General features: G+C 38.1%; 1 protein-coding gene across 9 annotated transcripts in view; it reads left to right on the top strand.

Moving 5' to 3' along the window:
* Nucleotides 1-13,591, top strand: part of gulp1a (GULP PTB domain containing engulfment adaptor 1a) — a 74,130-nt gene that overhangs the window by 31,521 nt on the left and 29,018 nt on the right. The window contains exon 3 of one of the 9 annotated variants that reach the window (XM_044215966.1): nt 10,760-10,850. The exons of the other annotated variants lie outside the window; for them this stretch is intronic. The gene's annotated coding sequence lies outside the window, so the exon portion shown is untranslated. The remainder of the gene's footprint in view (nt 1-10,759; nt 10,851-13,591) is intronic. 9 annotated transcript variants of the gene reach the window in all.

The following is a 13,591-nucleotide window of genomic DNA, read 5'->3' as shown; positions in this document are numbered from 1 at the left end:
AAGCAGCATTTTTATTCCCCATGAAACATTTCCGCAATCCTGAGGCAATTGCAAATGTAATGGGTACCTGCTATCATGCACTGTATAACACAGTATTGGTTTCTGTCTTACTGATACTAAGATTTGTTTCTTCTTTTTTTCTTTAGAAATTACCTTGTTTACAACTTGAAACCTCATTTTATTAAGAGTCATGGAGAGTCAGAAAGAGTGTATTCTGGAGGGATTAAAGAAGGAAATAAGTGTTTGATTTAAGAAGGCAGTGGGCATACTTGTTGCTGTCTGGGAAGCAGCGTAAGCATCCATTCATCATGGCTTTAGATGATGGCCCTTGACAGATCTGCAAAATCTTTATCCAAACACTTTGGAGAAGCTCCCATGCCCCTGCAGATATGCTGCTGTGCTTGGTCAGCTGTTTCCTCTCCCCAGAAATTCAGACAGTTCAGTCAAGAACTAGACTTCTCCTTCAGAGCTTCATCTAGAAAAACTACTCTGACACAAATGATGAGTCTTGTACCCAAGTGATGCACTATTTTATATAACATTATCTCATGTTGACTGCTGACATGAATGTTAAGAACATTGCTGGTTGTTGCTTAAGTTTCAGATTTCTTATTTGCTTTTAAACTAGTTCAGTTTTTCAGGGGAGAATCTTAAATATTTGCCTGGTAACCAAGTTTTTCCTAAGACTGAGATGTAGCATTTTATAATTAAGGTACTAAGATGTTATTCCTATACTCCCTGCTCAGTCATGCCAGTAATATTTGTTAAAGGAATAATTCAACATTTTTTGGAAATATGCTTATTTGCTTTGAGAGTGAGATGAGAAGATCAATATCAATCTCATGTCACTGCGTTAAGTACTGAGCTGGAGTCAGGATGTGGTTAGCTTAGCATAGCATAAAGACCAGGACCAGGGGAAACACCTAACTTTGCACCCACTAGCGCCTCTAAAGCTGACTCATTTACACAACCCGTACAGAAATGTAAGAAGAACAGTTTTTGTATTTAGGGGGAATCATGTGTTGGAACTATTTCTTGACAAACCAGTTCATCCAATCTGCCCTATACTTTTGTCAGATACAGTCTGTGAGGAAAGGTTTTGGTCTCTGCAAAGGCACAATGGTACCAAATCTGACAACATCAATGTGATGACAAGACTTCACTGTGTTTCCCAAGACTTAGTTCCCCTAGGTTTTTCAATTTTATACTTCACAAACATAATGAGGCTAAACTAAGTCCTATTGCACATGTGATAGAATTTAAAAAACTTCTGCAATAGTAGTGTCTTGGTAGACACATTGTTAAAAATGTCATGACTCAATGTCAAACTCAACTCATTCAACTTTATGTTATTGCCAAGTGAGATTAAGGTTTGAGATTCTAATTATTAAGCTGGGGATGCTTTGAAAGTGGAAACCACACCACTGAAAATGTATTCATTGCAGTAATTGTAATGGGATGTCTGTTTTTGAAGCCTTTCCAAGATTTTCTCCTCTTTTTCTCTGTAGTTTTTTTTTCTGATTTAGGTACTTATCTCAATTAGGCTTTGGTGGAAGATTCTCTGGATTCTTTGGGGACATTGTTTTTTATAATTCAAGCATTGTGAGGCCATTTCAGCCAGTGAATGTGATTGGAAGCAAGACAAATAAGCTTGACTCATAATGTATATGTATGTTTTTCATTCTAAAAATCATTTTTGGCAAACAATTCTGTCAAGTCTGTAATTACTTTATTTATCAAGTTATGGAAATGCAGCTTTGTAACAGATTAAGCAATGCTTGCTATGGGGGATTTTTCCTTGGTTAATGGAAATAAGGTTGCACCATTTTTGCCCGCTCACCTAACACCATTAAATGATGCCAAATCTGGCATTTGTCTGTTTTAGCTTGTTCGTCAAAGCTGGAATAAATACGATTTACTCCAACACCTCCAGTGGCCTCTATGGTTGTTCCAAAACTGACTAGTATGAATGTTTTTTTTAGCTGGCTGGTGCCATTTGGTAGACACCATACACAAAGAGCCTGTGGTGCAGTGCATGCTTGTAATAACTACCATAAAAATGACTAAGTAGTTGAAAACAAGTGAGTCTACCATCAGTTCTTACACAGATATCCCAAAGGGGTAAACATGTCAGTCAGAACAGGCTGAAACATATTTCATATGCGCCACTCAAAAGATATATATTTTACCCCTCCTGATCCCTCCCATCTGGAAAAGCATCTGAAGGATACACTAAAGTGCTGCTGTCTTTGAAATTTTCAGACTTGCATCACATATCCTAAAGAGATCTATCATTTACTAGGGAAAATCAGGAATCTGCAGTTACAGACATTTGAGGCAAAAGTTTGATATTGCCACAGATGTGTTTAAACTGACTTACCGTATCTGCAAGCAACATCCATATATGTCATAACTTTTTGTTCCCCATGGAAAACCACACGCATGTCTCGAGCAATATGTTTTGCCTTTTGAAATCTTAATCTCCAGGGGAACAGGTTGTATCAGATGTGTTTTTAAAGTGGAAATGCTCTGCACTTTCAGTGTGGATTGTACAGCTGAACCATTGATAACTGCCAGTTTGGTTTCACTAAAATTGTGTTCAGTGCTCCCTATTTCCTCTCTCCATTACTTTCCATCCTGAAGAAACACGTCAGCAATTGTTATGTTTTATTATGTTTTCGGGTTGTCCATCTGTCCGTCCATCCATTCCATTCTTGTGAAATGCAATATCTCAGGAAAACCTTTCAGGAATTTCTTCAAAATTAGGTCAAATGTCCAGTTGAATTCAAGGATGAACTCATTCGAATTTGGTGGTCAAAGGTCAAGGTCACTGTGACCTCACGTCTGACCCATTCTCGTGAACGCAATATCTCAGGAACGCCTTGAAGGAAATTTCTTCAACAATTCAACTGTTTCACAAATAAAACTGTTTTCTAGGTTTTTCTTAGGTTTAGGCACAAAAAACATCTCGGTTAGGGTATGTTCATGAATTGTCACATATACTCTATTGACAATCTGTTACACATCTGCAGACAAAGCGAAACAGTTGAAATGTTACAAATACTCTATAAACTATCTGTAGGGGGACTATCCAAGCAAAGTGTCACCTCAAAATGACCTTGACAAACACGTTTTTGGCCATAACTCAAGAATGGATGTGGTAATCATGACAAAAGTTCACACAGATGTTTAATGGGATACAATGATGACGTGCTGACATTTTTTACCCAAAAGGTCAAAGTTCAACTTCACTGTGACATCATCATGTCCTGGTAAAACACTGTTTGGCCATTATTCAACACCATAACTCATGTAGAATAGGTGACACTTTTGACTCAAAGGTCATTGTGACCTCAAAATTATGAAAATTATGGTTTTTAGCCATAATTTTTGTGAGAACACAGAAGCACCACATTTTGTGTAGCTATACTCCATAAGAATCCATCTTTACATAGTAATCAAGTACATGTGTACCTGTTCAGCCAATACATCTCTGATAATACTATGATGATACTATATAACTGAAAAGTGTGATTAGCATGAAATACATGTTTCTTTAAAGTGTTTTCACCTCCAAATGGATATTCTATACTATATTCTATACTCTCTAAACAATGAAGTGAACATGTTGTTATTGTTGACATTCAAGGTTGGTGAACAATAGCTGAATGGTGCAGTGCTCCCTAAAGATATTGAGAGATTGTTAGATTAGTGAACCCACTATACTGAGACCAACAAAAAAAAAAAAAAATCATAGTAGGCACTTATGGTTAATCCTGTCTTGGTGGACAGTTCTTGTAAATATGTCCAAAGTACAAGTTTGTGCTTCACGCCATTATAATAGGTTTCTGATCTGTGAATTACTGAAGCAAATCTATTTTAAATACACAGGATTTTGGTAAAATCAAAAATAATCTTCCACCCTTTCATATTCCCTTGTTACTCAAAATACAGATCTGTCTAGTGCAAATACCTCAGAAACAATATGTATCACTCACATTCAGGACTCTCATTTTAACCAGTAACCATCAATTTCACGAGCTGAAATGACTACTGTTGTTTTTTTGGCTGCAGCTAATTAAGGTTAACTCTGTTAGTTGGCCAAACTCCAAAATGAAACCCTTTGCTAAATGCACTAAGACAGTGTGGGTATTATACATACTTGGCCAAAGAAGGAAACATCACAAAGCAGATATTTGAAAAGTTAGAATATGTTCTGAGTAGATCTGTTGGCCTTTAAGCTAATTCTGATGTTTGACTCGTGCTGTCGGTTGCTCTCACATTTCTGCCTTATAGCTCCATATAAACACTTGGACTCAGGCAGCAAGCACAAACTGCAGAGGCCATGAACCATCTGATATGCCTCAAAGTTTCTGTTCTATTGACTTAAGTGAAATGTGGGAGGATTTGAAGAAAAGATGATGTGATTTCAGAAGACCTCAATGTATCTGGTTGATTAAAATTGAAAGAAAAAGACTACATTGAGGTTCTCTGTGACTACAAAAACATGTTTGTATTCCTCCTTGTAGGACAAATGCCAAGAGAAACCAGAACACTTCTGAAATGTTTCCCAAGGCTGTGATAAACTTTACAGTAAGAAAAACTGTTTGTATTGTTGTACCTGAGGTTAGTGAACACTGAAATAGTTATATATATTGGATCTATGACGTGAGATCTGACACAGCAATTTGACAGGTTAACAAAAAAACCACAAAAAGCCCCGATTTCTCCATTAAGAGCTGTAAGGTCTCTGTAAATAATATTATAAAGAGTACGGTCAAGACCTGCTGTATTAAGTGCCCTGAGATAGCTTCTGTTATGATTTGGCGCTGTATAAGTAAAATTGAATTGAATTAATTATTATTATTATTATTATTAGTCTATTATTATCCCAACACAACAGGGATTCAAATGGCTGCATCTTCAATGAAACCCCAAATATAAAGGCATGGGCAATTACCGTGTGCACTTTTATTTATTTAGATTTTTAAAGGCTCAAAAAATGGCAGGAAAAAATGGAGTGTATGCTAAGGTTCTGAGAAATAAAAAAGATTGATTCATGAAAAAAATAAGATTTACATTAAAAAAACACGAGTGGATAATATAGGAGAATGAATTGGACATTCAAGACTGCTTTAATTGTTGTTTTTTTCTCACTTGGGCGCAGACTAAAAAGCTAAAAACACAACCTTGCACATAATTATGACTATATATAGTTGTTATGGCGACCATGTTAGCAAACAATTGTTTATTTACACATCGAGCAGACACAGCGCAACATTAGCATTCATTTGGAATTGTGTTTCTGGCCACCTGATGAATGTAAGTCCAATATTTAGTTCTGTTTTTGGTCTTCACCCACTCCTGGGGGAAATTTGGCTCTTTAGCTGCAGAATGCTGCACTGTGTTCAGTAGCTAGTCGCTAACCGTCTGCTGTTTGGAGCTGAGCAGGTAGTGCACAGTGGGTTTATCAGGGCTTGTTTGCTGTGGCTTGAAACGAGGTTGATGAGAGCGGACTTTACAGGAATGGAAAACTTAAACGCTAAAACACTCTGTAAACCGATGAGTCATCCCAACTGATGGTTAAAAAAATATAACGAAATTAAAGAAAAGAGGAAAAAAAGAGAGGCAACAGTTAATTTACAGTATAGTGGACATTAATCTCCCTGAAAATACTGTTCAGCATGTATATCTGTTTCAGGTGTCGCATCTCTGTGACTAATGATGCAGAATCGATCAGCTCCAAACCAACACTTCAGAATTCCCAGATTTACTGCCCTTGAGTATTGTGCCTGATATCACTGTGGAGTGGAATTAGCCTTTTCCCAGATTCGTGCTGCAGAGAGACTAAAGGTGAATTATGAAAACAGTTGAATGAAAACAAAAAAAAATTTATTCTTATCAATAGTGCAACACAACAGCAGACATAACATGACCTTTTGAGCTGTCTAGAGCAAGTGTGTAGCTCTGCAGTGACAAGGGGAACATTAGCAGTAGACACCTTCCTGCTTTCACCTTGTACCTCATGATATTGCATGCCTTGTCTTTTTTAATTAGCTTCACAGTGCAGATTCAGCAAAAGAAGTCCAGTTCATGACCTACTGAGTTTTCCTGTTGCTCAGTTTGGAGGCAAATTGATTTCAGTGGGATGTTTTTTAAATGAATGTTAATGCACTTTGAGGTCTGCCATTGCCTACTGACCACTAACTGCTTAAGACAGAGTTCATGATTGGATGAGAACACATACTGTAGAGTTTCAGTGTTAGTCTATAGATTGCTCCAGAGGTGGGAATTATTATGTATTATTATTATGTTTTTTTACTGTAAATGTATATATACGTATATGTACATTTAAAAACCCGGTATCAACAAAATCACTTTTTTATACCATGTGCAGTGATTTTTATATTGATGTTTTGTTAAATTTACGTTTGTATTTGAATATTTGAAAAAAAACAACACATAGTTCTTTTAAAAAAAATCACTGCATTTAATATATGAGGCATAATAAAACTGGTTGGTGGCAAGTATGCTAGTCTGTATTTTAGAAGTTTTAACTCAAATGTGAGTGTGTGTACAGTGTAGCTTTTGAGACTTGCTGACAACCCCTTGATGTATACCCCTCCTCCCACTCTCACCACAGAGGCATGATAAACATCTAGGAGGCCATGTGAAACTATCTTCATGAAGACTGAATAAATGAAGTGGAGTATACTTGTATAAGGAGCTACTTTATTTTCCCGACTGTAATGCATCATTCATTCGTTCGTTCGTTCAATATAAGCCAAACACGTCTTATCTGTTCCATGGGCCTGTCTAAAAAATAGCTTTGTATTTTAAGTTTAAGAGTTTTCTTGTAGCCATCTAATGGCTGCCAGAGGGCCTACAGTCACTTCCTGGAGCAGCTCAGGAAGCATCACTCAGCTGTGGTGGTTGCTGGTTGTGCACATCTCGCTAGACATCATGTGACTTATTGACAGTAAGGCCTGTCTATGTGTTTATTAGTTTATGAGCAGACAGAGTGAAGCTGTTCCTTCCTGTTCTTGGTTCCTTTGTGCTGCCAGTGGCAGTCCTGCATAGTTGGCGTGAAATGGACAAACACATTGAAAAAATGCAGAAGTAGAATAAGAAAGAAATGATTCAGATGATTTGTCAATCGACAGAAAATTTATGAGCAACTATTTAGATAATTGATTAATCAAGTATCAAGTAATATTATTCATGGGTTTTATGCAGTCTGTGGTATTCATAGCAATGCTTTGCTCATCTGGAGAATATAAATGTCAGGCATAGTTTTTAGCCATGCTAGTGGCGTGGCTGTAGGGATGACAATGTCAGACAGTCCATCAGTCCACCACTGTGGTCCAGACTGAAATATCTCTTAAACTATTGGACGAATTGCCATGTCATTTTGAACAGACGTTCATGGTCCCCAGAGGATGAATCCTGACTTTTCCTCTAGCGCCATCAGCAGGTTGACATTTGAGGTTTTTAGTGAAATGGCTCAACAACTATTGGATGGACTGACATGGACATACATTCATGTTCCCCTCAGAATGAATTGCTAGAACCTTTCTTCTTGCGCCATCATCAGGTCAGATTTGAATTCATACAATACTTTGTTTAATGACCAAATACCTGCAAAACGAATGTAATTTCCATCAGCCTCAGCTATACTTTGTGTTTAGTTAAAATTAGCAACTGTTAGCATGCTAACAACCTAAATTAAGATGGTGGCCATGGTAAAAAATTACACCTGCTAATTGTGAGCATGTTAGCATGTTGACATTAGCATTTTTTTTTTCAAAGCACCACATAAGTAGCAGCCTCACAGAGCTAATGGCGCTAATAGTCTCATTTGATCTTATCTTCAATACACTACTCTGTGTTTATGTTGCATGTGATTGGCAGTTACTTACAAACCCTGCCGTTTATATTTGGATTTGAAAATCTCAGGTTGACAGAATGATTCAGTAACAAGCTTTGTGAGACCACTCATCCAGGGATTCCAGTGCTTGACACTTATTACAAAAATATACAGGCTGTGACATTGATTCATGTAAGGGGACAGTTCTTCTGAAGCTCTGCTTTCATAAACTTAAGCTAATATATATATATATATTTTTTTTAACAACTGCAGGTTTTATGCTATTGGCCAATTAAAACATATTTTTTTTATTTTATTTTGCATTCTTGCCAGAAATTTAAGCTAATTTCCTGCCTGCTATATTAAGCTTTAAATCAAGGGCAGGTGGGATATAAATCATTTCAACTCAACATTTGCTTGTTAATGTAGTAGAGATTGCTCAATGTACAGTAGTAGTGGATTGAAATGATTGCTCTCACTCTTGGCTATAGTCATCATAATTTTTGGTGCAGTGAGTGGTGCAGGGACGTTCACTAGCCATGCCAACTGAAAATACATGGCCGGTATCGCACACTGCTACTTTGCATTACTGCTTAGATGGAACACAAATCATGTGCAGGCAGCAAATCTCAATGAAAATCCACTGAGATGCTTCTCATTGAGATGCACATTCCTGCTTCTCCACCCACTCCCCACTCCCACAAACACACACACATCCCAGGCGAGGAGTGAAATAATTGGACTCTGAACTTGTGTAAATCTGTAAACCATAAGGACTGTATACATTGGTGCTGAAATAGTTGGTGGCAAGATGAAGATGCTTTAAATCTTTTGTATATTTATTTGTTATATATTGTCCAACTGGATTTTTCACCTTGTACATTTTGCTACTGAACATGAAATATGAAAAAACTATGATGCTGTAGCCTAGTTACTAAACAAAGTCTCAAAAGATGACTCATTGGTATTGTTTTCAACTGTTGACCTAGATACATTTGAGTTGTTGTGTCAGTTGTGCATCTTTGCTGCAAAATGGCATGCATTGCTGTGTAATTGTATTTGTCTTTTGAATCCTTGACACTCTTCATGCACTGTTGTAGAGGCAACCATACATGTAGATACTGTATGTACACAGACAAATCATTGAAGTGTTACAGATATCAGCAATTATAGCTTCAATTTTTCCACTTTGTCTATATAATGGAGCATTTTTACCTTTGCTTTCTTTACCCTGTTTTATCCGTGTCTGTGTAGCATAAAGGGCCCCACTTTCCCAGAAAGTGTCTGGGCCAGCCACTTCCCTTGCCCCACCACAGCTGTTCATACAAGACGCAAACATGAAATGATACAGGGCAGAGCAACGAAAAACCCAAGAAAAATAAAGTATGAATAGAACAGCCCAAATCCTGAGACCCTCCCTGTTTTAAATGCTCTCTCAGGCAGAAATCAAAGGTCTGGCCAGCAAAAACACCACCACCCAAGGCCCTGACTAAGCTGAATCTCTAACCAGATACAATTTTAACAAAAAAACAAAACAATACAAGAAATGCCTTCCATTGATTTGAATGACCTTTGTAAATTGGCTAGCAAGTGTTTGTGACCTTTTTCTGTCTTTTGATTTGTCTTTTTAAAAAAATGCTGATTATTTACCAAACACAGATTCTCCTAAGCTAATTCTCCTGAGTTGCTAAATGCCACATACACAAAATTTCACAGCAGCTCTTTGAAGTCCATGTACAAAATACACAAAACACTCTGCACTGATGCATCCACATCAGTGCTAATACAGACTTCTTCTGGGTCCAAATTATGCTCATTATATTTGGATGAATGTCTTCATTGTTGTGAAACCTGCTAAAGCCCAATATTTATAATTCCACTTTAACACAGACAGCTGTGCATCTCCAACATTTTTATGGAGATCCATCTGTATATAGTGTTAATGTCAGATAGTGAGTTTATATTAACTTCCTTTTCATCCTTTCTTAATGAAATTTCACCTTAATCCCAAATGTGCACTTCTGTATTGTCTTTCTTTGTTGAAAATGCACATATACTCTTTTAAAAGTCTTATTAACTCTTAAAAAGTGGTCAGTTGCCCTTCCTTAAGTTGATGTACTTTGTTGAGACACTCAAAAGGCTGTGAAAGATGCAGCTCCAGAAAGACAGTTTCTTGATTAGACCCCAGGGTGACAACATTTGCATGAGGTTTTAGATGTGGAGATAAAAAAAAAAACACCCTACCGCACAGCTCTTTGCCGTGCTCTCAATAACCAGAGTAATTGGGCCTCACTTTCAGGTGTTTGTCAGTTCCAACATCGTGCTTTTTGTGTTGCCCCTGCCCTCTGCTCTTCACTTTCAGAGTGTGACAGTTCATCTCTATGTGATAAAAAGGACAATTGAGTGTCAGATTTTAAAGCGGTATAACACAATTCCAGCTCCCGGGAAACGCACTTTTGAGTCTTGTGTTGTGTCTCTGGAGTGCTATGTAAAAGGAAAGGGAATTTTTAAATTGACATAATCTCACACAGGGATGTTTTTAGGGCATTGTGTTAGAGAGGACTTTTACTTCATAATGTTTGGCCATACTGCTGCTTTGATTGATGCCAAGATGTTGACCTAAGGCTATTGCCAGTGCACATAGTGTGATGATGAATCACATTTTGCAGCAGAAGGGTCAGACTGCAACCTCTTGCATGTTGGCTTTTATAGGTCATCTCAGTGAAACAGTTCCTGTCGAAAGCAGTCTCTTTTTTCCACATGCAAAGCTCCAAAAGAATCCTTTTGGACAAACTGTGGGCGGAGGAAGTTGGGTTTGAATGTCAAGTATCATGTGTCTAGGCAAAAGCTTCTTGTCGAGTTTGCAAACCCCATCATCTCTCCTTACTGCAGTCCTTAGTGTACCACCATCTGGCCCACAGCTGAAAACTATTAAGATCCGCTGGAACTTCCTCTTCACTATTCCTCCCCAGTTTGAAGACAAGTAAGTAGCTTTTATCTCAGCTCTGTTGTTTGTATGTTTCTCTTCATAGATCTTTTATTTTTTTCTTCTTCTGCCTGTAAAGGGTAGCGGTGCTTTTCCTTGATAAAGTATGTCAGGGTACTGCATTTGATCCTCAGAAGTTTAAGTGCCAGGCTGTGAGAGAGCAAGCCTGGCTTTTAGATTAGACACCAAGACACCACGGTTGATTCAACTGAGGAATTCTGGGACTAAATTCATAAACAGATTGTTGTTGCGATGTCTTATGTGCTGCGCTTAGCCAGCAAGATTCCAGAGCCGGGGTGAGAGCAAAGTGAAGAAAACAAAGGATCTTTGTTGATTTTCTTTTCTGAGGCATTATGTGGGGACCACAGTGCATGCTCTGCCTCTATTCCATGTTAAAAGCCTGCTGCCTTTTTAGTGCATATGGGTCAGATTAGTGACTGGCTGAGAGGCATTTATAAATGGGACTTTAGCTTTGCTTTCTTTTTTTTTTTAAATAAGTATTTTTAAACATTAACTTTTGTCAAATGTCTGTATTTGGATTCATTTTCATTTTTAGATTGTGATTTGGGCTTGAGAGAGGACTCCACAGGGTCAAAGTAGGTCACGCTCATTCCCAGAAAGAGTCTTTCCCAAACCAAATTCCAAATGTTTGAGTCACTGAAGGTGAATTGTTAAAGTCTGGACATGGTTTTGCTGTGCCTTCTGGAGGATGATTTTCTAAGTAAGAAATGTTGGCTCATATTTTCCACTATTTTTTTTTGTTTCATGTTCATACTGTGCTTCAGTATCTTATTAGGTCTTAGTAAACTGTAACTGCATTCTGTGGTTTTAATTACCATTTAATTGTGGTTTGTGTGCTCATTTACTTTTGTTACTGGGCCTAATAATGTTGGAGCATTCACAATAACTGAGCATAAATGTGTCAACTGAGTATACTGTAAGCCAAGTATGGACTCTGTTGTTGAGAGACTGTAAGCACATTTAATGTGTGCATTATATGTGTGTGTATTCTTGCATGTGTGCTATACACACACTCCTCTGGTGAAGAATTGAGCAGACCTAACCTGGTGCTTCTACTGCAGCTGGTAAACATCGAAGGTAGACTGAGGAAGTTTGCAGCTCAATGTTAAGTCTGTGTGTGTGTGTGTGTGTGTGTGTGTGTGTGTGTGTGTGTGTGTGTGTGTGTGTGTGTCTTGGGGTCGGCAGTTCTCCCAAGGGGGTGCTGTTGAATCACCAGACAGGAAGCTATTAAAACAGGCCGAAAGCTGCAGCTGTCAATCAAAATGAGTGCCATCACATCAGGTGTCAGGCGAGGCATTACAGCACAGTGTGTCACAAACAAACAAAAGGGTAGCCAGTCTTTGTCTGCTGCCAGACCTTTCTGTACTGGCTGCCAAAATGAGTCCGGTCTTTGCTTTAAGAACTTAAAGCTCTTAATGGTGACTTTTAGGGATTGGGGCCAATTAAGGCATTTTTAATGATTAAGTATTGGATGTAAAAAGTCTGATCAATTTCCAATCCATTGTTTGCTGTCACCCATTTTACTCTGAGAATGCCAACTGTCAAACAGGCCTCATTGTCCTGTTTTTAAACAGCTCCAGTGGCAGTTCATTTGAATGTTTTTAAAATAGGTCTAGCTCCATTTCTCAGGTGTACCACAACTCCAGAGTGCTGCCTTTGGTTAAAAAATAAGTTTTTTTTATGTTCATGATGGAATCGAAGATAGGCTGTCCAAATCCCATCTATTCTCCCTGCAAAAGATCCCCACTGCTCCCCATAGTTTATAAAAAAAAAGACATTATGACACTACACAAAATACCAGAAACCATTAATGGGAAGCTGTATTTTCTTAAAGCAGTGCACTGCTGCAAAACATATCCAGCTTGCTTTGAAGATACAGGCAACAGTGCACTTAAATCCAAAAAGCTGGTTCTCTCAAATGCTAAGGCTAAGTACCAAGGCCACCACTGCCAAGGTCTTGATTTGGCAGCCCAGATACTGCAGAGGAGTTTGGTGCTGAGATCTGCAGAATTCACTCTTCCTGCCTTTGGTGAAATGTAAACAATAGTAGTGTCCTTGTTCATCTGCCCATGCAAAGTTTTCAACAGCAGTTTGTTAGACCTGTAAATAAGGAACACCAGTTGTCTTTTTCAGCTGCAAAGATATTCTGTTTTGGCACACTGAGGAATGTCCCAGTCCCCACCCTGAAGCTTGTTCCATTTAAAATTTCTCCAGCCCTTTCAGGGCCTCTGTTGCAGTAAAATATCCCCTTACTGTGAGAACCCACATACATAGTATTTGTATCTGCAAACTACATTTCCCTCACATATATGCCATATATCATTATGTGCCTTTATTATGTACCGTCTACAGCTAAGGGCTTTTCATTTTTTCCGCTTAAGGAGACAGTTGCTTATCATCGCAGAGCCTGTTTAATGCAAATTCAGAAATAATTGGAGCCCTGTCATAGATGTGTCTTTTTTTTAAGGGTGGTTTGTTTGTCACCAGCTCCTCCCAGCAGCAGAAAAGATACTGGGCTCAATAGCATACAGTAACTCCATCATTTTGCAGTGGCACCTTACTGCTATTCAGTCAAAGCTAATGACCCATTAACCCCCCATGTTACAGTGATGGATTCATTTTCACATACTTCAGTTTTTATCTTATTTCTCAGCCCCAAGGACTGTTGGTTGACAATGCCTTTTACATAAAAGCTTATTTTCTGAATGGCATCATTT

The sequence above is a fragment of the Siniperca chuatsi genome, linkage group LG12 (genome assembly GCF_020085105.1).
Source record: "Siniperca chuatsi isolate FFG_IHB_CAS linkage group LG12, ASM2008510v1, whole genome shotgun sequence".
Taxonomy (NCBI): Eukaryota; Metazoa; Chordata; class Actinopteri; order Centrarchiformes; family Sinipercidae; genus Siniperca; species Siniperca chuatsi.
Note: the sequence above shows the minus strand (reverse complement) of the source record. Positions and strands in the feature narration are given on the sequence as shown.